We start from the raw sequence: 26,824 nt of genomic DNA, 5'->3' as shown, positions 1-26,824 counted from the left end.
AGTGCATCTCATTCATCTTTTCTTTGTATTGATGGTAGATGCTTGTGTATGCCTCTTTAAGCTTTTTCATTTGCAAGGTGACCTTTGCCTGTTGAGGAATGTCTTCAGTGGTATTGGACCATTGGTCCAAGAACTGGGCTTGTAAAGTGCTGGCCTCTTGAACAATAGCAAGTTGGTCTTTTAAGAGTCAGCATTCCCTTGTAAGCTCATCAATGCTAAAGGCACGTACTGCCAAAGATTGTTGCATGTCTTCAAGCTTGTCCTTGCAATCCTGGAGCTCTTCTTCTTTGTGAATGAGTCGAGCTTGTGCCACTTCTTTGTGAATGAGTGAGTCGAGCTTGTGCCACTTCCTCTGTTTGTTGTGCATGTGCAGTTGTCAGGGAGTTATAGGAGGTCTGTAGGATTGCCATTGCTTCTACTGCCGCAGTCAGCTGTGTTTGACTTTGGTGGAGGTTGGAGGTCACATCCCTTACGGCCTTCTCTTGAGCTTGGAGAGCCTGGTTCATGCGAACTTCTTCTACCTCCTTCTCATCTATCTGTGCCCGAAGTGCCTTGACCTCTATGGCGATTGCCTGGAATTGGTCTTCGATTTCTGATGCCGTCTGCCTTTCCAATTCTCTTGCATATGATTCCTTAGCCAGGCTAGTGAAGAGTTCTGACATTTGGATCATTTGGCTAGCTTGATGCTGGAGAATGACAGATGGTGATGAGGTCTGGCGATATTGCTGATACAAGTGGTGCCCATGTAGCCATCCCGAGGGTTCTGTAGTACTTGGGGGAGGTTGTTCCAATGACATTTCACTCCCTTGTGGACAATAGTCATACTGCTGATCTGGCACGAGCTCTCCTTGGGGCTCATCGACTGGCATGACGTCGATGGGCGGTTCGAGTGCTGATGTGGTCTCAAGCTCTGATGCTGATCTCGTTCCTCAGGTTCGGGTGCCAACCTTGTCTCGAGCTCGGGTTGGTGCTGTTGGGGGAGACTTAGTGGTTGCAGTTGTGCACCGAGTTGAAGCATTTCCTGGGGCAATTCTACAATCCTCCTTTCCAGAATAGGTACTTCTGTTAAGGCATCTGTACTTATCAATGTGATAGCTGGAGCAGTTGATGATGCCTCCCATACTGGTGAGAAGGGTATGTCCAACTCCTCAATTGGCTTTGGAGACTGGGGCAGAGTCATTTCTCTTTCTTGTAGTTCTTTTTTGATGATGATAGCCAACAAGTGCGGAATTTTACATTTCTGGCCTGAAGAACCATCGAGTTTTTTGGTAAAGAAAATGACGAAGTGTTGGACCCAATCTTGTTTGAGCTTCCTACTCAGCAAAACAAATGTGCGCAGTGGAAGGGAGCGTTCCTTGCCGTTCTTTATGCCCAGGATGGTGGATAGAAATTGTGCTGCTTCCTTGAGGCGAGGGTCAAGGATTGTGCGAAGCAAGATGCCATCTCTATGGATTAGGGTACCCTTGGTGAGGAGAGACTGTACTTCGATAAACTTTGCATCCGCAGACCTTTTAGGGTATTCGCCACCTTGCTTTGGCAGAGAGAAAGCCCTTTGAATGACTGTACTGTCGAGGATAATGTTCAGTGGGCTCTGCTGTACAGTGATTGTACCGTACTTGCCATCCGTTGCATTGCTGGAGTAGTAAGAGTGGAGAAAGTCCTTGATGTAGGTGGTCATGATAGGACTGTCCTCCAAGGATTTGAGGCTCTCATGCAAATGGCCTAGACCCCGTTGCTCTAAGTAAGATGATGCTTCCTGGGAAAGAGCATAAGTCGAGGTGGGTGGCCAGACAAGTTCCAATGATTGGGCCTTGTTAACGGTTGTGTAGGCCGGCTGTGACTGGGGTGGCATTTGTTCTGCTTGGACATGCACTGAATCTTCTTCGGAGCTATCGCTTTGGACCATGAACGCCTGTGGTCTCCGTGGTTGAGAGGATGTAGATGGCTGCGAACTCTGGAGGGGGTCTCGTGGTTGAGGCGGTGGGCTCTTTCTGCGCATCCTCTTGAGTGGCGGCATCTTTTCTGAACCTGCATCCATGTACATGTAGTGTACCATTGATCATTACATTGATTGGCATGCCTGTATGACCTTTCTGTGTGTGTGTGGGAGAGAGATCCTTTTTTTTTTTTAATACATCTTTTGAGAGTGTGGAATGAAAGTGTGTGGTACAATTATTCATGCAATCATCTATGTGTCTAAGCGAAAGCGTGTGAGTGCAAGTGACCTAGTAGCTAAGTAGGGACTAACTATATGCTTTTTTGCTGGGATTTTCCTAGGGCAGCTAGAACTCATTCACCAATCTTGAGCTCTAGGTAAAATCGATTGAGGCTACCTATATGTGCGAAGACGTACATATGCAAGTGAGTGCTCGTGATACAATCTAATCCTAACTAAGGAAGACTTGGTTTCCCAAATCTTCGTTTTTGTCGGGGATGGCTCGCGTGTTGATGTAGTAGCGCTTCAGTCGGCTCCTGTTTATTGTTGTGTTGAATTGGACTCCATCTAATGTTTCAAGTAGCACAGCTCCGATGGGATTCATCTTTCGTACTCGGTAGGGTCCTTGACCTAGATACTTCAGTTTTCCCTTGTGTACTTTGGCATTGTATAACAGGACTAAGTCACCTTCCTTGATGTCTTTAGCTTTCAGATTCCTATCAAACCATGCCTTTCTTCGACGTTTTTCTGTTGTCATGGCATGATAAGCGACTAGTCTTGTCTCTGTATGCTTTTCCAACTGACAGAGCCTTTCTTTCAAGGACTCATGATCACCCATGCGTTCCTGTATTGCGATGCGTAGACTTGGTATTACAAATTCGAGTGGGACCACGGCTTCAAGGCCGTACACCAATTGAAAAGGTGTGTTCCCTGTACTGACCTTGAATGTGGTTCTGTATGCCCATAAGGCTGCATTCAGTTTCTCTGCCCAATCAGAACGCTGTGGTTCTACTACCTTGGTGAGGATATTGCATATGATTTTATTTGTGGATTCTGCTAGTCCATTCCCTTGGGGGTAGTAGGGTGTGCTTTTTCTATGAATGACCATGAAGCCAGACAAGAGTTCTTGGATTACCTCATTGACAAAATGTGTGCCTCTATCCGACACAATTTCAAGGGGGCATCCGAATCGGGTGATCACATGTTCGTACAAGAATCTTGCTGTGCTTTTGGCATCTGCCTTTCTGACTGCTTTAGCTTCAGCCCATTTTGTAAAGTAATCAGTGGCCACAATGATGTAGCGTGCCTGTGTTCCTTTTGCTGCTGGATGTATGGGACCCACATAATCAATCCCCCATTTTTCAAATGGCTATTGTGCAACAACTATTGTTAGGGGATTGAAGTCTTTGTGTTGTGGTTTAATAGTTCGTTGGCATACATCACAGCCTTTTACATATTCATAGGCATCTGCCCATAGTGTTGGCCACCAGTAGCCTGCGAGGAGAACTTTTCTTGCTGTGGCTTCCCCTTGGAAGTGTCCTCCTGCAATGCCTTCATGGACTTCACTCAGGATTGGCAGGATCTCATGAGGCATTACACATCTTCTTAATATCTGGTCCTTGCCCATCTTGTATAGTTGTCCTGCAATGAGTTGATAGGGTGCAGCCTTTAGAATCAATTTTCTGGCATCTAGTGCTTTCATGTCAGGGGGTGGTCTTCCTGCCATCAAGTACCCAATGATATCTCCACACCATTCTGGAACAGCATCTATTTGAAATAGTGTGGCATCTGGTAAGTCATCTTCTATTCCAGTGGCTTCTTCTCCAGTCTTGACTCGAGACATGTGATCGGCAATGTAGTGTTGGGCACCTTTGTGGACCACAATTTTGAAGTTGAATTCTTGCAGCAATAGGAGCCATCTGGTTATTCTTCCTGTGGTACACGGACGGTTCACAAGAAGGAGGATCCAAGGTTCAGAGTAGAGTACATGGTGGAGAACTCGTCTCCCTCGTAGATCATGGAGTTTAAGGGTTTAGGAAAGCATAGGAGTGGGAGAGGAAGAAGGTGTAAGAGCATGGGTGAAGGAAGAGAGAGAGGAGGAAGGAGGAGGAGGGAAGAGGAGGAGGGAGAGGGAGGAGAGAGGAGGAGGAGGAGGAGGGAGGAGGAGGAGGAGGAGGAGGAGGGAGGAGGAGGAGAAGGAGGAAGGAGAAGGAAGGAGGAGGAGAGGGAGAGGGTGGGTTGCAGGGTTGGAGGAGAGGGGAGAAGGGTTGCAAGGTTAGGACATGCTTTTGGACGTGCAGTGCAAGGAAGCATGGACACTTGAGACAAATGCTTGGAATACCAATGTAGACTCAACACAATGCCCCAAGAGTGTGGGCTTCATTCCATTATGGGGTATTTATACAAGTTGGAGAGCTTCTCTCTCTGCATGTAACACAAAGTCGTATCACAAAGTTGTAACACAAAGTTGTATCACAAAGTTGTAACACAAAGTTGTGTCACAAAGTCGTAACACATTCTCTCTCTTCATGTAGAAGATGTAACACAAAGTTGTTACACAAAGTTGTTACACAAAGTTGTTACACAAACTTGTAACACAAACTTGCAACACAAAGTTGTTACACAAAGTCGTAACATAATGTTGTGTCTAGAAGTTGTAACACAAAGTTGTAACACCTTCTCTTTCTTCATAAGTTCATGTTGGCACAGAGTCAACAAGATGCTACACAGGACATGAACATTCAGCGGCTCTTGCAATTTAGCATTGGCTACCATGATTTTGCATTCCTCCAAACTTCTATAGACTACAAACACAAGCTCAAAAAAAACCTCTTCGCGCAATAGTGCGCCAGCTAGGTGCCCCTACCTTTTTCCTCACTTTCTCTGCAGCAGAGAAAAATTGGCAACCGTTGGTAGATTGTCTTCGCAAGGTCAGCCCAAGTACAGTAGTAGCAGCAGCAAGCCAAGGAACTGAGCCAGCAATATTGCACAGCCTTGTCCGATCTGATCTAATCACAACCACAAGATATTACATTCACAAATTTCAGGCTATCAAGTGATTGCTAAAGCAAGAGGACACAATACTAGGTAGAGTACTTGACTTCTTATTTGTCACAGAGGTCCAAAATAGAGGTAGCCAACATAATCATGGCCTCTTATGGATTCAACATGCACCCGTTTACGGCATGTGCCAAGGCAGTGAGGTTGAAGTCTTTGCAAACAAATACATCTGCATGGACATTTCATTGTTCAACTTGCCAAACAAAGAAATTCAAACACATAGGCACAAAAAAACATGCAATAAGAAAGGGGGATCTTGCCGTTTTCACTTTCCCCGACTGCTAATAAGAATGACCAAAATTTTGACACCTATAGAAGATAGCATGTCTTTGTCTGCACATAAAAAAACTTACAAACGAGTTATGACATTCTTGAAAGAAGAATGCAAGGGAGCGCTTCCCTTCGACGATTTCTTGGATCATTTGTCACTCACTGAAGAACAATACATTGTAGCTTTGCGTTCTAGCATTGTGCAACCCACACTCTTCTTGCAATGACACTTTCCCTCCATTGGTCCAACAGTGAGGAGACAGTGAGCCGCCAATGTCCTCGCCAACCAACACACAAAGCATGCAACAAGCAGAGTTCTCGACCTAGGCGTTGAGATGCAAAACTTGCACAAAACAAACCATAGAAACAAAACAACCAATGTTGCTTTCATGTCCATGCCTAACTCAATGTATCACCAGTAGCTTCGCAAGCTCAACGCCGTGCAATGACTTTTGCTTGAGGACATCCTATTGAAGAAACGTGTCGATCCAAACCGTCATTTTTTCCTTTTCTTGATGGGTGATGCTGGAACATGGAAGACATTCGTGCTTTTGCTAATAGTCCAAGGTTTGTTGCATTGTTACTCGCACAAAAATACGACATCCACTGAACTGCCCAAAGTCTTGCTTTTGGCATACACTGGGAAAACTACTTACAACATAGGCGGTGCCACAATCCACTTTGCACTGCACTTACCTTTGCTTGTGATGACATACATAAGTCTCGCAAATTGAAAAACTATAGTAGCTCTCCCAAGACTACAAGGACGTGCAATTGATTGTATTCGACGAAATATCGTTGGTCGGCCAAAACATTTTCAATGCTGCAAACTTGGGCATGCGTGAGATCAAGCACACTCATGTTGAGCCTTTCGGCCGTGTTGATGTGCTATTTTGTGGAGACCTTTGCCAGGCAAGTCCGATGAAGGACATCTGAATATTCTCATGCAAGCCTTCCTCTCTAGCCCTCTTGCCCATCGTCTGGAGAGACAATGTCCTTTTCTATGAGCTGACTATGCCTATGCGTCAAGATGACCACGTTTTTCTTGATTGGTTGAATAGAATACACACTACCATGCACACCTTCGAATGGAGACACAATATTTGTTTGCTAGTTTTAGCCATCATGTTGGGTGTGTTGGTTGACATAGGAAGATGTCTACTAAATCCATGAGGTTGCAGCTTGTTGGGAGGTAAGAGAGAGAGGGGCTGCTTTTTCGGCAGGAGAAATAGCAATGGCTGTAGCGATTATGTTGATTATTTTATGAAATTTGGGGGGGTGGTTGATATTTGTGATGTGTTGGTTGAGCACCTTTCAATAATGTTCAATAGTTTCACTTTTCACCATACCCACTTGTTTCTATCACATTCCAACCAATGTAATAGCACTTCTTGAGCACATATTAGTGCTTTTTGAGCACTTGCTAGCACTTTTTAAAGCTCTTTCTTATGAAATGAGGGTGGACTTATGAGTCTTCGATGGACACTGTACTAGCCATGAATAGCTCTTACTATTGCCAACCACAAAACACAGTCAAAACCCTGCATCTCTTCTATACAAATGCAACAAAAGATGCACATAGCCACAACGTCTTCATGAAGTTGACAACACCATATCACATACAAGCAAAGGATGTGCGACACAAAACATGCAGCAAGACAATCAGAATTTTCACGGATGCCAAGTCCATAGGCGGTCTTCATGAACAATTGCACCTGAAACCAGGGATGATTGTCAAAATTTGTGTGGGAAATCTTGATATTTCTGATGGTTTAGTGAATGGTGCAAATGCTGTCTTTAAGGGTGCAATTTTGGACACAACTACCATCCTATGGGTGGAGTTAACAAACTCAAACATGGGAAAGCAAGCACAAGCCACTCGTTCACATCTTTATGCCAAACAAATACCCAACACATGGGCACCAATCCTGCAGATAGCATGTGAATTTCAGGTAGGTAAAAATAACCTCAATAGTGTTTGTAGGTACCAGTTCCCCATATAGCCAGCTATCACAAGGACAATTCACCATGCACAAGGATTCACAAAGGAAATCCTCGCATTCGACCCTTCCCGCATAAAAGTACACGGACTTGTGTACACAGTGCTATCTCATGTGTGCAATCCAACAAAACTATACATATTGAAACCTCTCTAGCACATGCACATTAAAGACGATCGTGTAGTCATTGAAGAGCTCAACATGCTCTGAGCAATAAGGCCTTGGAAGACAAAGCAACTCGGCTTCAGCTCCAACAAAAGCATTGCATCCTTGTAATCATTAAACACAAGATCTTTACCAGCACATAAAGACGACATCACATCTCTGCCAGTATCTTAGCATCGACCATTCTCTGTTTGCAAGAAACACACACACACGACCCAAACCTGGCTTCCATCTCATCATTCTCGCATCTCATTGGCACCAGAGGGCTTGGCATGGCAATATACTACAAATCAAACCTACAACTAGCTGCTAGTGAGCTCATCTACAATGACAGAGTTGAGTGCTTGATAACGTCCTTCATCATCTCGCAAGACCAGACAATCGCTGTCGTAAATAGATAGAAATCTCCAAAAGCAACCACAACAGCTGTCCTTGCAATTGTCAAGCATGCTTTGCTACAAGGACGGCAACACAAGAATGTTTACATTGTTCGTGACGTCAACATCTACAGCAACAACCCAACCAATGCGCTCATAGCACTAGTAGAGCTCATGCAAAAACACAACATGATGCAGCTTGTTAGCCACCCCACAACAAAACACAGATTAACATTAGATCACCTTTGGGTTAGTAGTGACAATGCACAATCGACAACACACAGGACCAACTACATTCATCGGTCCGACCACTCGCCTGTTTACATAGACATCCCAAGCATCTAGGATCCCCTCCCCCCAAATTCACTCACTTTCCTTCTCTCTCCACAAAGGTGGCAGGCCAGATGAATGATTCTCAAACATTCATCTCCCACTTATCACTTAAGATTTGTTTGGATCTCACGAGCCATGGGTGCTAAAGCACTCATAGAAGCAGTCAAACTGGACATACCCAAAGCAAATGGGTTACAGCCTCAACATACCTCCCATAGAGAGAACAACATAGATAAATCTTATGCCATTTTGCCCCTAATGGGAAAGTATGTAGATTTTTCCAAAGCAAGAAACTTGCCCTTCCTGTGCCTGTGCAGCATCTTTTCGACATCTCTCTCATACGTGCTTTCCACCATTTTAGAGATCTCATGAGCTTCCATTCACATTCAGTGAAGGAATAAGAGCATGATTTTCTATGAGTTTGCTCTATAAACCACACTTGCAGTAGCCTTGCAAAGGCATGGCTTCCCAATTCTCCACTGATTCACCCTCCACTTCTTGGAGGTAATGCAATCAAAAGTCCAACCTTATTGTTTTCTCGATTACCAACATTCTCAATAAAAAACACCCAATTGCACCACCATTTACATGCAATACAATGAAGGAATTACTAAACAAAGCTCCTGCCATCTTACAAAAATTAGAGCCAAACAAGGTCCAGCAAAGCCAAGATAAAATCCTTTTGTAGCATGGACATACAATTGATCAAAATCAAACCCCAATAGTAAGAATCTTTGACCAGAAGCCAATGCATAATCCAAAGCACTTGACACATTCCATATGTTCCTATAAATGTCCCTATCCTTAATGAAACCCTTTTGCTCTCTGTTCAAGATTACCATACAGATCTCCCTAGTCCTACAAGCCAAGGCTTTGGCAATGATTTTGTAAGAAGTATCCAACATAGAGATGGGACACCAGTCACCAACTCTTAACCTATTAGCCCTCTTGGAAACAATTTCACAAGCCCCACATTTGCATCCTTTGATAATGCATCCTTTTGTGGGGTGTCACTAGCCATGACAAAAAAATCCTTTTTTATTACCTTCCAAAAGGCCACATAAAACTCAGCAAAATGAGACCATCAAGTCCTAGTGACCTATCCTTTTTTAGACATGATACTTCCGACATCTCATTTTAGTAAATCATATTTCCAAATTGCATCTCTGCACGTAGATCACTCTAGCAAGCTATTTCTTCCAAAATAGCCCTAAGTTTCCCAATGCATTCATCCTCTTCAACTCTTGCTATCCCAACAATAAGTCCCTATCCTGATTCACATCTAAACACCTCTGAAATTCCTTATAGCCTCAGAGACACACCACATGAAAAAGAACCCTCCAATAAAAAGATGTAGATAGCTGTTTCACCTAGCTTCAATATTAGGCTTGACTTGATGAGACCGAAGCTGACACACCTAGAATGTCTTCTTCCATTCCACTACAGATCTTTCCTAGGTGCCTCTCTTTCTCCTCATCGCAACATTAGCTTGCAAGATGCTCCAAGCCATCTTTTTAGAACAAAGGGAGAAACCTCCTAGCAACTTCTTCACGATGACAGTCTCAACGTAGAAGCACCACTCCTCCTCCTCGACTTGTCCTTCTCTAGCTCCCTCACCTTGGACAAAGCCATTACCTCCCATGGAAAATATTTTGATCAATGTCTGTTATCTTGACCCCCTCACTGTAGCACTCCCATAGCAGATGAGCACCTTGTGAATGCAAACCATTAGTCACAATTCACTCAAAGAGAACACACACCTCATAGAATGAGGTGCATGCCCTAAGTTTTAAAATTGAAAAACATATACATGCACGGTGTTGTTAATCAGTTTACTGAAATGTAAAAATGCAAGAATGGGGGTATAATTGATAAATGCTTTGCTTGCATGTGCTATATGGGGTTTATGAAGAGTGACCCTAGTGCTCTCTCTCTCTCTCTCTCTCTCACACACACACACACACACACACACACACACACACACACACACATGAATGCACGCACACACCCATGCACACATGCACACATGTATGTCTGTACACCCAAGCACACGCATGCATGCACACACCTCTCTCTCTCTCACATGCATGCACACACAAACACACACACACACACACACAATAAATTTGATTAGTAAATGTATCTCACACACAGAGACACTTATTTCTTTACACATGAACACATACACACACACAAACACACACACACACATGAATACTTCCGTAACTATGAATTATTCTTTTATGTACCCCCATGAAATCTTCCCTTTACACTTTCTTTTTAACCACCTTGCATACCAAGCCCACTAATCGTCCCATACCTTCCCTAATCCCTTCTTAACCCATGCACTCATTTGCTCCTTACTCCACTTGTGACTTAAACTTCACTTAAGAATCCATATGGTTGTCTATATTCCTAGGTAAAGTGATAACAAGCCGGGGAAAACAAGCATTACATGTCTACCCAAACGCAACTATGATGTTCTAACACCTAGTTTGTTTGGACGGTGGCAGAGGTAAGTGGACCCCGACCTCAAAAGGGCCTCGAAACTTGGATTGCCTGAGGATTCGACATCTTTTTTCAATATTATGTTTGTCAAGCTCAATATTATTTAAAAATTCTTAATTTTTATGGAAATTTTTGCAAACTTTAGTTGCATTTTTCAACTTAGACGTCTCAAACATTTTTTCCTTATATGTTTTCCTTTTTAAAACTTTTTATCCAATTGATGGAATTAATTGTATGGCTCAATAACATGCATATAGATGCACAAGCACTCATGCAACCCTTAACACCCCACCCCATCCCTAAGCCGTATTGTTACTCCTCAACTCTCATGTAAGTTTACCTTAGCTCTCCTCCCCTTTCATCCACTGTCATCCCACTAGCAATCTTGGAGAAACAGTTTCATGTGCTTCTCTTTTTAGCTCTAACTCTCTGCATCTGCTCACATTCTCTCTATTTCCACTCAAACCTTCATTTCCCACCAAGGATGATCTCCTAGTTCTTCTTTCTCCTTCTCTTGAAATATTAGTGCCTCACGAACTTTGGAAAACTCTCCTTCTTCATCATGTCCTCAATGACTTACCAGTGCCCATTGATTTGCTTGGCTAAAACCAATGTTTAGCCGGACTAGTCTTCTTTTTAATTGTATTATCTTCTTTGTTTGGTCACCTGTAAACACCCAGGTGCTTGTCTTCTCTTACATTTCTCTTCCTCTTAGTCTTTCTTGCTTATCATTTTTTTGTTGTTCAGCTGTTCTTACCTTGGCATAGTCTTGCTTGGTTCTCTGCTGGATTCCCGTTTTTGCATGAATCCTCCCCATTCTCTTCATCCCTTATGGCATAGCTTCCTTGCCCTCGCCACGAGCCCTTTGTAGCTCGACCATGCCCCTTTGCCCCTCCTACTAGCTCATATTACCTCTTATCATAGCTCTCTTTCGACCCTACATTGAGTTGCCATCTCCTTTAGTTGCACTACATAATTAGACATGCATCTTTTCCTCCTTCACCTTTTCCTTTTGTTGCAACCTCCTCTTCTCATTTACTAATCACACACGAGTGATGCTTTGGCTTGAGCTCTATGACTCATCCAAGCTTTCTATTGTCATGGCTTTCGGGTTACCCGAGCTCCTTCAGCCCTTGCTTCAAGCTCATTGATTGTGGCTTCTTGTGTTTGCAGAGCAGCCACCATGCCTAGTCTTCCACCACCTTCAGCTCTCCATTATGTCAACATACAACCTTCATGCTAGTCGCCACAACCCTCCTTTTCTTCTTCACTCTTCTCCCAAGTTCTTATAGCCTCCTCTCCCAAGCGCCTTACTTTATTGCTCAAGCTCCACTCGAGGTCTTGCTTTTCCACAAGCTACTCCCTCACTTGGCCACCTCGACTCCACAACTTGTTTGTCTCCAAGCTCCACTCCTCACTTCGATATTCGTCTTACCTCACGTGGCTTTCTACCGCTTCTTCTCCTTCCCTCTCGTGAGCCTCCTGCTTTGCCACCCTTAAGCTAGTATGCTTGCTCTAGCTTTTTGCATGCTTCTTTAGACATTTGTTTCTTCCCTTATTGCTTTCTTTACATGCAGTCATTGTTGTTGATCCCACTCTCCATGTTTATCCACTTTTATTTCCACGTGTATTTTTTCTCTCCCCTTTTTTATTATTTTGTTGGTTCTTAATTGCCATTCTATATAACTCTACATAAAGCTATTATTCCCTATATATAGATATTTGATATATATATATATATATATGTGTGTGTGTGTGTGTGTGTGTGTGTGTGTATGTATGTATATATGTATATATACATATATATATAGTTATAGTTATAGTTATATTTATATTTGATTCTATTTTGTATTAACCTTTCTTCCTCCAATTTTATAAAAATTAAATCTTAACTGTGGTTTAATCATTATAATTTAGTCCCTCAATAGCCCTTTTAAAATTGAGCTTACTTGTATTTTATAATTTTAAATTAATCTAACTTCCCTCTAACTTGCATTTTATTACATATAAGTAGTTGTTTATATATATTCACATATATACATGTATTAAATGTTTTTTTGGTGGTTAACCTTTAAGTTCTCCTTCCTAGTTTAATTTTGTTCTTATAGGTAAAAAATTCTTTCCTAGTTCATCTTAGGAAGTTATACATTTTATAGATTCCTTTTAAAATTTATTTTATTTAACCTTAGGCCTAAGCAATAAATTTTTATCTTCCTTTTAATCTTTTAGCTTCTCTCTTTAATTTTTCCTTATTTAAACTTTTAGCCTCCTCTTTTAATGTATTTTTTCTATTTTGTTTAAATTATTTGTACCTTCATGTAATGATCTGGAATACCCCCTTGTTAGATATTCTCCCTTAATTTTCCTTCAAGTAAACTCCTCGACTTCCTTTAATTGTTTTTCTGGTTAATTAATTTACTTAATTAAAAATTTCCTTCATGCAAGACTACCCCCCTTGAGTGATAGTTTCCTTAAAAATAAATGATTCTTACCTCTCAATTTAGGGTGTGTATCATTAATCCCCTTTTTTATATAATTATGGATATACAAAGGTGAATTAATCTTGGCACTATTGTAATGGTGGATTCATTACACTTCTCTACTCTAGAATCTAGAGGGATGTTCTTCTTCCTAGGTAAAGTGACAGCAAACCATGGAACTGTTAGATATCAATGCTCCACTCTCGTGTAACTATGCGGGAACCAGCTAACTCTACTTGTAAGCCCCCATATGAGGAGAAGGCATTTGAGTAGCTCGGTTATCTGGTAGGTCTTGGTTTGGACACCAGATGGGGGCCATGTGTGGCCTGATGGCTAGATGGCTTCAGAAGATTGCAGATGAGAAGAACGGAGTAAAGAAAGAGTCTAGCAACAGCGCGCAGGCAGTACCAGTAGAGCTATTCGTAGCAATTGAGGAGATTTGCACGGAGGCAGTTCATGTACCTACGGATGAATTGTGGATCATTGACAGTGGTGCATCGTGCCACATGACCAGTCGGAAGGATTGGTATACCTCTCTACAGCTGGTAGGGAATGACATCCTAGTAGCAGCCGGCAATGATGCAAAATTTCCAGCAAAAGGAAAAGGTACAATTGCTCTCAAGTCAGATGGAGTTGTAAAACAATTTTCCGATGTTCTTTATGTGCCAATATCAAGAGGAACTTGTTGTCCGTTTCCGCGATCATGGATTGGGACCTCAAAGTTCAATTTGATATAAGAATGGTGCACAGATCCTGGATCTTCAAGGAAAGATCATTGGTAAAGGTACACGGTGCAACAACATTTACAAACTCTCAGCTTTCAGTGCTCGAGCGGATGTGAAGAACACTAAGCTATGGCATGAGAGGTTTGGTCATCTAAACCTTAGTTCTTTGAAGGAGATGCATAAAAGTAGAATGATTGCAGACCTACTAGAAATTTTAGATCTGCCCGATGTATGTGAAGCTTGCATGATGGGCAAGCAGCATCGGCATCCCTTTCCTAAAGAGGCCAACAGGGCAAATGCTCCTCTTCACATGGACCTCTACGGAAAGATGGAGATGGAAGCTTTGGGTGGTTCCTACTACTTCATGATGTTGATCGACGACTACAGTAGAAGGATATGAATATACTTCCTGAAGACTAAAGATGAGGCTTTTAGTAGGTTCAAGGAATGGCATGTAATGGTCGAGAAAGAAACAGGAAGGAAGGTGAAGAAGTTGAGATCAGACAGAGGTGGAGAGTTCACATCAACTGAATTCGGAAGTTACTGCAAAAGTCACGGAATCAAAAGGCAGAAACCCCCGCCACATACATCACAACAAAATGGAGTAGCAAAATGCAAGATGCGTGTCATCTGCGAAATGGGCTGGAGTATGATGAAAGGGAAATATTTGCCAAAAACTTTCTGGGCTGAAGCATGTAACACTGCAGTTTACATCCTGAATCATAGCTACACGAAGGCTGTGAATGGGATGACTCCACTACAAGCCTTTTCTGGTAAGAAACCTTCAGCTGCACATTTCAGAGTTTTTGGATGTGACTATTTTGTGCATGTCCCTGATGCTACTAGGACCAAATGGGAACCGAAGAGCTGGAAGTGTATTTTCTTGGGCTACAGTGAAGAGGCGAAGAGTTACCATCTCTATAACCCTATTACCAAGAAGGTAATTGTAAGTCGCGATGTGATCTTCTCAGAACAGCCGCATCAATTGGAGAAGGATGCTTCCTTCCCAGACAACCAGGACCAGGATATCCATCTAGTACCACCACCAACAGCAGACCGAACTCCCCCAACGGTGCTTGGGAGGATTCAAGACAAAGAAGATGAAGAAAAGCCTGTAGAACCACAATGGCAACGGCCATTCCCGAAGTGGGTAAAGCAACTTTTGGATGGCAGAGAACCTCCAGCCATTGAGGAGGAACCATCCGAACACCACCGGTCCAAGAGATTAGAGGAGCAAAGAAGGGCGCAGGAACACTTGGTCAACTATGCTTTGATGACGGAAGTGATCCGTGCTGATGAACCCAAGTGTCTTGAAGAGGCATAGGGTGATGATAGGTGGATGGAGGCTATGCAGTCAGAGTATGGATCCATAATGAAGAACAACACTTGGGATCTTGTGGATCGACCACCAAAATGCAAGGTAATCGAAACCAAGTGGGTGTACAAGACCAAGTACAAGTCTGACGGCACGTTGGATAAGTACAAGGCTCAGCTCATGGCAAAAGGATTTGCACAGGTACATGATTCTGATTATCAAGATACTTTTGCTCCCACAGCTCGACTAACCACAATTCGCAGTGTTTTGGCTTTAGCTACCCAGGGAAGTTGGCCCGTGTTTCAGATGGATGTGAAATCCACCTTTCTGAATGGAGATCTCAAGGAGGAGGTATACATGGAACAACCACCAGGTTTTGAGATCCCCAGTTCAGAAGGTAAAGTCTGCAAACTGAAGAAGGCACTTTACGGGCTGAAACAGGCCCCACAAGCATGGTACCAGCGAATTGATGCCTACTTTCTGCAAAATGGATTCAGGAGGAGCCCATCTGATGCAAATTTATATATCTTCAGAGAAGGAGGCAAGTGTATGATCGTGGTCCTTTATGTGGACGGCCTTGTCATAACAGGGAACCATGAAGAGAAGATCTCGCAGACGAAGCATTTGCTAGGAAGAGAGTTTGAAAGACCTCGGACTGATGCATTTCTGTTTGGGGATTGAAGTTTGGCAGGAGCCGGAACAGATCTTCATTTCCACAGCTGAAGTATGCTGGAGAGATACTGAAGGCATTTGGCATGGCTGAGTGCAAGACAGTTGGTACCCCTATGGAGGTTGATGTGAAGCTCTCAAATGAGGATTCATCACCACTGGTGGACGAAGCAAAGTACAGAAGGCTTGTGGGTAGCTTGATTTACCTGTGCAACACATGGCCGGACATTAGTTTTGCGACTGGTGTACTAAACAAGTTTTCCAATAAGCCCCAGGAGAACCATTGGAGGGCAGGGATGCAGGTGCTGAAATACATCAAAGGCACACTTGATTATGGCATCACCTATACCAAGGGCAACATCTTGACCGGATTCTATGACTCAGATTGGGCAGGAGACATGGACAGCAGGAGATCAGTGACAGGGTACTGTTTCTCTCTTGGATCTGAAGTTGTGTCATGGGTCAGCAAGAAGCAACCCATAGTCGCTCTTTCTTCTACCGAGGCCGAGTACAAATTTGCATGCTTTGCTTCTTGCGAGGCAGTGTGGTTGAGGAGGATTTTGGGGGACATGGGTGCAGTGCAGAACAATCCTACGCAGCTATCATGTGATAATCAGAGTTGCATGGCAATTGCAAAGAACCCGATGTTCCACGCTTGCACAAAACACATTGAGATTCAATATCACTTTGTACGTGAGCTCATCATGGATGGAGAGGTCAACTTGGTGTACTGTCTGACTACAGAGAATGCTACGGACATCTTCACGAAGGCTCTTGGAAGAGACTTGCTGGAGAGGCATCTTCATCGACTTGGCATTGGGCCAAAAAAGTAAGTTCACTTGCGGGTGGACATTAAGAGGGGGTGTTAGATATCAATGCTCCACTCTCGTGTAACTACACAGGAACTAGCTAACTCTACTTGTAAGCCCCCCATATGAGGAGAAGGCATTTGAGTAGCTTAGTTATCTGGTAGGTCCTGGTTTGGACACCAGATGGGGGCCATGCGTGGCCTGATGGCTGGACGGCTTCTGATAGAGTTGGCACACCGCCAACTAGGCTACATGCAAGCACAAGAAGGCATCCCTTGACTGACCGCACTAAGGGTAGACAGAGCATTTCCCGAGGCAGCCCACTCTCGGGTGGCAGGGCCCGTTTGGAGCCTCAGATGATCCTGGATGGTGGGCTCTGGGCCGAATAGAACTGTAGGTAAGTTGCTCTGTTTTGCGCACTGGTTCTATTGTATGGTTGGTGGTCTATTTCAGGACCGACCCCCAGTCGACCGTTTTGGGCGGACTGGGTGGGTCACCCAATTGAGCCTAACCGACTACGACTGGTGGCTATATAAGAGCAAGCCCGTGAAGCCCATTTCATCATTGGCTACAGAAACCCTGATTTCTTAGCATCCAGCCTCCGTGTTCTACTGTTTCTAGCATGCCATCGAAGCTTCTTTCACAGGAGCGCACGGTTGGGAGGTAGCGCCATCTATTGTATCAGTTCTATAGTAATCAAACTTTTGATTCTCCATCCTATCTTGTTTTCTCTCTTGCGTACGAGATCCTGTTATCTGTTGAGCACAGACATTGTATTATTTTCTTACAAGAACACAGGTATTACCTATCTACCCAAATTATGCTATATTGTTCTAGCTTATGGTTTATTTTGATGGTGGTAGCAGCAGGTAACTGGACTTTGACCTTGGAACATGGACTACTTGATGGATTCGACACCTTGTTCCAATCTTGTGTTCCTTTGTCAAACAAAATACTATTATAAATTATCAAATTTGTTTATTTTTTTTGTAAACTCTCAAATTGTTGCAATTCTTAACTTAGATGTCTCAAATATTTTTGTCCTTGTCTCATATATAACTTTTTATCCAAGTGATGGAATTCATTGTATGGCTCATTTATTGATGGGACTATAAAATCTAAACAAACACACACACACACACACACACACACACACAATTTGTCTCCCCCTTCTAATAAACTTCACCAAAAATTCCCTTTTGTTTGTGCAAAGGGTCTTATTGACATGTATTCTTGTGCAAGCAACATTTGTTGTTGGACCTTAGAAAGAGTTTCTAGGATTTTTGTTATGTAGAGAAAACTTTGGTGAATGCCAACTATTTTAGAAATAAGTCATATAGCTTGGATACAGTTTCATAAAATTCCATGATGTGCATAAGGGTGTCTCATTGTTTAGCTTTATCTTTTTCTTTAAACAGTTTTTTCCTTTTTCAACGTTGTCTTAAACATGCACTCTATGTGAATCCATTATTGGTTTTCTCTAGATTGCAAGTATGTTGCAAATGTGATAATCCTCGTTTTGAGTATTTTGGGTTGTCTCATATTGGCAGGTTGATATTAGCCAATGAGAGATCTAAATCTATGTGTAGGGTAACTGGTGGTAAGTGCCAATCTTTGTTTTGAGCAACTAAGGACTTGGTACTAAACAATTAGTACTAGAGCCAACATAAGAACTTAATATTGCAACAGATACAAATGTGAAATGGTGGTATTAAGTGCCAATCTTTCTTTTGAGCAACTAAGGGTCATCAACGATATATTCATCAAGTATAAAGATGTTTTTTCCTAGAATTACACTGATCTACGAGGAGTTCCTCCCAAGTTGTGTCAACATAGAATACCTTTAGTGCTAAATACTAAACCAATTCTACAAAAAAGTTATAGGATGAATCCATGCTAAATAGGTAAGGGACAATGTGTATTGATAAACTTTTGTGTGATGGCTTTATCTATGCTATTGATTGTAGTGATTTATTATTTCCCATTGTGGCGGTACCCAAAAAGAATGGTAAAGTTTGAGTATGTGTGGATTATCAAATTTAAATGCACAAATTGTCCTTGGCCTATTTCTCATACCTTTCACTAATGGAATCTTGGATCTAGAGATAGGACATGAGATGCATTCATTTATGGATGGTTATAGTGCATATAATCAGATTACTGTAGATCTAGAGGAACTGTCTAAAACTACCTTTATTATAGAATGGGGTGCTTATGCAACCAAAGTAATTCTCTTTGGGTTAAGAAATGCTCCACCAACCTTCCAAAATTTTATGGTAAAAACTTTCCATGATTATCTTACTAAATTCATAGCCATTTATTGGGATGATTTTTGTGTTTACTCCTCTAATAAAGATCATCTTGATTATTTGAAAAAGGTATTCTAGAGATGTAGACAAGCACGTATTTCACTAAACCCAGCTAAAAGTGTATTCCACGTCTGAGTGGGAATATTGCTTGGTCATGTTATTTCTCAAGATGGTATACTTATGAGCCAGGTGTAAGATTCGTGCTATACAAAGAAATGTCCAAGCCTAAACATCTAACTGAATTGCATTCTTTTGTGGGCTTTATCAGCTTCTATAGATGCTTTTAATTAAATATTTTTCCAAGATTGAAACTCCTTTATATGAACTGACCAAGAAAGATGCTAAGTTTGAATGGACCACTGAGCTATATCTGCTTTTCCATAATTTAAAAAGTCGAGCAGTGGCTACACCCATCTTGAGGCAAACGAGGTGGGATGTAATTTTCCATGTGCATGTAGATGCTTTGCTTATGCATTCAGCATTATCTTGGCTCAATTGGATAGTTGGTAAGATTATCCAATCTATTATTCTAGTCGGTTATAGACTCCCATTGAGTCCAAATATAGTACCACCAAGCAACAAGCTTTGGGTATGATATTTAGTGTGAAGAAACTAAGAAATTATTTACACGATAATCCCTTTGTTTTGTATTTGTATCACCAGGCATTACTCTATTTGATCATCATCAACAAGACTATTATTCAAGGGTGCCTTGTGTGTTGTATATTTCTTCTTCAAGAATTCAATTTTAAGATTATTCATAAACCCAGGAAAACTCTGTTGAGATATCGAGCTCCACTCGTGATATGCCAGAGTGACCTTTGTGCATTTATGTCACTGACTTGTTAGCTATAGATGTGGTTGGTACACTACCCATGAATAATTGCTGGATTGTTAGATATCAATGCTCCACTCTCGTGTAACTATGTGGGAACTAGCTAACTCTACTTGCAAGGCCCCCATATGAGGAGAAGGCATTTGAGTAGCTCGGTTATCCGGTAGGTCCTGGTTTGGACACCAGATGGGGGCCATGTGTGGCCTGATGGCTTCAGATAGAGTTGGCACACCACCAACTATGCTACATACAAGTGCGGGAAGGCATCCCTTGACTGACTGCACTGAGGGTAGATGGAGCCTTTCCCAACCCAGTCTCAAGTTGCAGGGCCCATTTGGAGCCTCAGATGATCTCGGATGGCTCTGGGCCGAACGAGAACCGTAGGTCAGTTGCTTTGTTTTGCACACTGGTTCTATCGTATGGTCGGTGGCCTATTCCAAGACCCCTAGTTGATCGTTTTGGGTGGACTAAGTCGGTCACCCAATTGAGCCTAACCGACTACGACTGGTGGCTATATAAGAGCAAGCCCGTGAAGCCCATTTCATTACTGGCTACAGCAACCCTGATTCCTTGGCATCCAGCCTTTGTCTTCTACTATTTCCAATGTGCCATTGAAGCTTCTTTCACAAGAGTGCACGGTTGGGAGGCAGCGCCATCTATTGTATTAGTTCTACAGTAATCAAATTTTTGATTCTCCATACTATCTTGTTTTCTCTCTTGTGTATGAGATCCTGTTGTCTGTTGAGCATAGACATTGTATTATTTTCTTACATGGATGACAACTATCTTTATGTACTCTAGTTAGTGGCTCAGTTAGTATGCCACCTTAGTTAGCTGAGTTTGGTTTGAGACCCACATATAGGGTTTCACCTATTCTTTTGTACTTAGAGTTCTTTTGGCTTACACAACTAAGAAGAGGAAAACTATTTTCAGCCTCCACCTTTGTGTATATTCCCCCATTGTGTATGTGAGAAAACTACAAGTGAGACTCCTTCCTCTCTCCCACTCTCTTCACATGGTATTAGAGATCAATTCCTAGTAAGGAGCTCAAGAAACCAAACCAAGTTCACGGTGTCCTAGTAAGAGGATCAATGTTGCTTTTCTTTTTTTTCGAGTTTGGGAGCAAATCTCTGGAGGTAACATAGCCATAAAGTGCAAGAGTGCACTGGGGATGCCCTTCTGGTGTGGCAAGAGGGCAGTATATGCTACAGGAGAGGACAAAGCCCATGGTGGAATTATTTTTTTGATTCGAGTCCATTTCGGGGCCCGTTTTAGTGGCAAAAGTTTTCTGCAGGCACTCAGGAAAGTGCCCTGTTTTTGCTGTGCGACCACTGTTCTGCAAGTCGGTGAAAAGTTATCACATAAATTACATCGTATGCCTATGCATAGAAATATTGGGAGTGACAGGATCATTCTTATTGTCTATTGATGCATAATCATCACTAGGAAATGACTATGTGGTCAGATACCACTTTCGTCAGTTTTGCAGATTTGCCCTTGTGAGGCAGAAGTTGTATTCTTTTGCAGTGATAGAATATTTTGCAGTGTTCAGTAATGGCATCGCATGCTATTTCACAGATTGTCACTGAAAAGCTTGACAAGAACAACTTCCAAGCATGGAAGTTTAGAATGACGAATTTCCTTAAGGGAAAAGGCTATTGGGAGTTCATTACTGGACCTGAATAAGAACCAGTTCTTCCTAATATTCCCAATCAACAGGAGTTGTAGGCATTTAGAGGATGGCATGAGAGAGCCATAAAAGTTATGTACTGGCTATCTATCAGTATTTTAGATTCTATGATTGTGCATATTCAGGATGCAAGCATGCCGAAGGAGGCCTGGGATACTTTGACCAAAATGTATAGCACAAAACGCAAGACAGGAAAATACAGCTCAAGCATGAGTTGCATAATGTGCAGAGAGAAAACATGCGCATCAATGACTACCACATGAAGGTGAAGAAGATTGCAAATGCATTTCCTTCTATTGGGTGGCTAGTGGAAGATGATGATTTAGTTTCTGTGACCTTGAATGGTCTAGAAAAGGATTATGCACAACTCCGGACATCCATTGCCATCCGTGAGAATTTTCCTGATTTTGAGGAGTTGATTGCTCTTCTAATTTATCAAGAGCAAAGAAATGGTGGTGCATCTTCTCCAGGAGGAACTTCAAAAGAAGCTGTCTTCTACTCAAATGCTGGAAGAAGTAGAGGCAGAGGTAGAGCAGGCCAATTTGGAGGTCATGGCAGAAATCAGAATATGTAGCAAGTTCAAGAAAACCAGTCCTATGGAGGACGACATGGTAACTTTATAGGCAGGGGGAGCCAAAGAGGTCGTGGTGGATGGCAGAGAGGCCAAAATGCAAACAACAATGTTGAATGCTACTACTGTGGTAAAATGGGTCATATGGTTAAAGACTACTATAAAAAGCAGAATGACATCATGATTGGAAAATTGCAGCAAGGCAATTATGCATCCTCTAGTAGACAGGGTGATGACAGAAATGATCATCTGTTTATTATGCAGCACATGACCAATTCTATGACAAGTGCAAAAGAAACCAATGATGTGTGGTACGTTGACTCAAGTGCGTCAAGCCACATGACAGGTCATGCAGAATGGATGCAGGATGCAAGGAAAATGGAAACACTAGGATTTGTGGAGATTGGTGATAATACTGCACATCCTATTGTGCAGATTGGTATAATTCCTTTGTCTATGCAGGATGGAAAAAAGAAATACCCGTCAGATGTATTTCATGTTCCGAATATCACCAAGAACTTGGTTTCTGTTGGTCAAATGGTTGAGCAAGGCTTACAGATCAGGTTTAATCCTCATGGATGCTTTGTTGAGGATATGAAAAATCAAGGTCGCTTGATAGCAAAAGGGAAGAAGAAGGGCAGGATGTTTACATTGGATGCAGACGTGCCTGAATTGAGTGCAGCAATGTTTGCACATGGGACCGGTGTAGTTGTAAATATTGATATCTAGCGTAAACGCATTGTTCATGTTAATGTACAGTGACTTAAATTAATGCAGGCCCAAAATGGTTGCAAAAATGCATAAGGTATGTGAAGTCTGTCAAAGGAAAATAGGCAAGGCAACCATTTCCTAGACATGTTCAAGAGAGTAAGAGGCCATTGGAATTAATCCACTCTGATGTGTGGACTACTAAAGCTGCATCTATTGGAGGCTATCATTATTTTGTCACTTTTATTGATGACTACAGCAGAAAAGTTTGGGTGTATTTTATGGAAAAGAAAAGTGAAGCGTTTGGGCATTTCAAAGCTTTTAAAGCTATGGTTGAAAAAGAAATAGGCCTGCAAATAAAATGCCTAAGGTCAGATGGAGGGGGAGAGTACCTCTCAAATGAGTTTACATGTTTCCTGTAGGAGCATGGCATAAAGCAACAATATGCATCCAGTCATACCCCACAGCAAAATGGACTTACAAAAAGGAAAATAGGCATATTGGAGAGGTATCTCATCATGCTCAACGAAAAAGACCTTCTAGATTATTATTGGGTTGAAGCAATTGCTACAGCAGTCTACATAATGAACAGGACTCCCATTGTAGTAATATATGGCATGACGCCAGAGGAGAGGTATACTGGTAGGGAAGTTTTTAGTTGCATTGCCTATGTTCAAGTGCCAGATGAGTTGAGATCCAAGTTGGATCCAAAAGCTGACAAGTGCATCTTTACTGGTTATTCTCTACAGTAGAAAGGGTATAGATGCTATAACCCTTCTACTCGTAAGTTTACACTGAGCAGAGATGTTGTTTTTTATGAGATGAGTAGCTAGTATACACCAGTAAATGTGATTGATGATGTAGATGCACAAGATGGTAATGCTGCACAGAATTCACAGCAGCAATCACAAAATATTAGTGGAGCTGTAGTATCCTCTAGTAGTGGTTCACATACTTTGCCATGGACAAGCAGATTGAGATAAGGAGGATCTCCTCAAAGCAGTGTAGATAGTAGTATGCAAGTATCACAAAAAGGAAAAGAGAAAGTAGATCAGCCCATGGTTGATGTGAATGCAGGTCACTCTTATGTGAATGGTGAATTCAGTGGCTCTATACAGAGCCTTGATGATGAGTTGGGTATTCCTTCTGTTGTTACACCTAGAGTAAGGAAGACAAGGGATGTTGCCTCTTTTGCACAGGTCTACCAAAGCTAGGTATCCTGTGGATAGGCTGAAATATGATGAATTTATAGCCATTCACTATGCCTATATGGTCAAAGTGATACATGAACCAGAACCCACTTCTTTTGAGCAACATCAACACGCAAGCCATCCCCGACAAAAATTAAGATTTGGGAAACCAAGTCTTCCTTAGTTAGGATTAGATTGTATCACGAGCACTCACTTGCATATGTACATCTTCGCACATATAGGTAGCATCAATCGATTTTACCTAGAGCTCAGAAGTGATGAATGAGTTCTAGCTGCCCTATGAAAATCCTAGCAAAAAAAGCATATAGTTAGTCCCTACTTAGCTACTAGGTCACGTGCACTCACACGCTTTCGCTTAGACACATAGATGATTGCATGAATAATTGTACCACACACTTTCATTCCACACTCTCAAAAGTTGTATAAAAAAAGGATCTCTCTCCCACACACACACAGAAAGGTCATATAGGCATGCCAATCAATTTAATGATCAATGGTACACTACATGTACATGGATGAAGGTTCAGAAAAGATGCCGCCACTAAAGAGGATGCGCAGAAAGAGCCCACCGCCTCAACCACGGGACCCCCTCCAAAGTTCGCAGCCATCTACATCCTCTCAACCATGGAGACCACAAGCATTCATGGTCCAAAGCGATAGCTCCGAAGAAGATTCAGTGCATGACCAAGCAGAACAAATGCCACCCCAGTCACAACCAGCCTACACAACCGTTAACAAGGCCCAATCACTGGAACTTTTCTGGCCACCCACATCGACTTATGCTCTTTCCCAGGAAGCAACATCTTACTTAGAGCAACGGGGTCTAGGCAGTTTGCATTGAGAGCCTCAAATCCTTGGAGGACAGTCCTATCCTGACCACCTACATCAAGGACTTTCTCCATTCTTACTACTCCAGCAATGCAAAGGATGGCAAGTATGGTACAATCACTGTACAGCAGAGCCCCCTGAACATTATCCTCGACAGTACAGTCATTCAAACGGCTTTCTCACTGCCAAAACAAGGTGGCAAATACCCTAAACGGTCTACTGATGCAAAGTTTATCGAAGTACAGTCTCTCCTCACCAAGGGTACCCTGATCCATAGAGATGGCATATTGCTTCGCACAATCCTTGACCATCGCCTCAAGGAAGCAGCACAATTTCTATCCACAATCTTGGGAATAAAGTACGGCAAGGAACGCTCCCTTCCACTTCGCACATTTGTTTTGCTGAGTAGGAAGCTAAAACAAGACTGGGTCTAGCACTTCGTCATTTTCTTTACCAAAAAACTCGATGGTTCTTCAGGCCAGAAATGTAAAATTCCACACTTATTGGCTATAATCATCAAAAAAGAACTACAAGAAAGAGCAATGACTCTGCCCCAGTCACCAAAGCCAATTGAGGAGTTGGACATACCCTTCTCACCAGTATGGGAGTCGTCACCAACTTCTCTAGCTATCACATTGATAAGTGCAGATGCCTTAACAGAAGTACCTATTCTGGAAAGTGGGATTGCGGAATTGCCCCAGGAAATGCTACAGCTTGGTGCACAACTGCAACCACTAAGTCTCCACCAACAGCACCAACCTGAGCTCGAGACAAGGTCGGCACCCGAACCTGAGGAAAGATCAGCACCAAGAGCTTGAGACCACATCAGCACTCGAACCGCCCATCGACGCCATGCCAGTCGATGAGCCCCGAGGAGAGCTCATGCCAGATCAGCAGTATGACTATTGTACACAAGGGACTGAAATGCCATTGGAACAACCTCCCCCAAGTACTACAGAATCATCGGGATGGCTACATGGGCACCACTTGTATCAGCAATATCGCCAGACCTCATCACCGTCTGTCATTCTCCAACATCAAGCTAGCCAAATGATCCAAATGTCAGAACTATTCACTAGCTTGGCCAAGGAAGCATATGCAAGAGAATTGGAAAGGCAGACTGCATCAAAAATCGAAGACCAATTTCAGGCAATCGCCATAGAGGTCAAGGCACTCCGGGCACAGATAGATGAGAAGGAGGTAGAAGAAGTGTGCATGAACCAGGCTCTCCAAGCTCAAGAGAAGGCAGTAAGGGATGTGACCTCCAACCTCCACCAAAGTCAAACACAGCTGACTGAGGCAGTAGAAGCAACGGCAATCCTACAGACCTACTATAACTCCTTGACATCTGCACATGCGCAACAAACGGAGGTAGTGGCACAAGCTCGACTCACTCTCATTGACAAAGAAGAAGAGCTCCAGGATTGCAAAGACAAGCTTGAAAACATGAAAAAATCTTTGGCAGTATGTGCCTTTAGCATTGATGAGCTTACAAGGGAATGCCGACTCTTAAAAGACCAACTTGCTACTGTTCAAGAGGCCAGCACTTCACAAGCCCAAGTCTTGGACCAATGGTCCAATACCACTGAAGACATTCCTCAACAGGCAAAGGTCACCTTGCAAATGAAAAAGCTTAAGGAGGCATACACAACCATCTACCATCAGTACAAAGAAAAAATGAATGAGATGCACTCCCAAAAAATAGCCATCTCCAAGATTGAACTCCAATTGCTAGTGCACAACAATGAGGCATTGGAAGACAACACTAATGACACCCCACTACAATGCACAACCGTGGTGTATGAAGAGCTTGTGGCTGCTCTACAAGTGGAAGATCACCTCAACGCACGCGTGCTTATCCAATGGAAGCAACTCCAAATCAGGATCATATCTGCTCATCCAACAATCAACTGGGAACGATCAATCGGGACTAAAACCCTGTGCATAATTTGCCAAGACTTGTCTGAAGATGAGAAGAATATCTTCTGCCTGTCTACGCATGCCGGGTTTATAACACTCAGGATG

This window comes from Dipteris shenzhenensis, chromosome 3 (assembly GCF_047967505.1).
Source record: "Dipteris shenzhenensis isolate YYH24624 ecotype China chromosome 3, Dip_SZ_1.0, whole genome shotgun sequence".
NCBI classification, from domain to species: domain Eukaryota; kingdom Viridiplantae; phylum Streptophyta; class Polypodiopsida; order Gleicheniales; family Dipteridaceae; genus Dipteris; species Dipteris shenzhenensis.
This window is presented reverse-complemented; position numbering follows the sequence as displayed.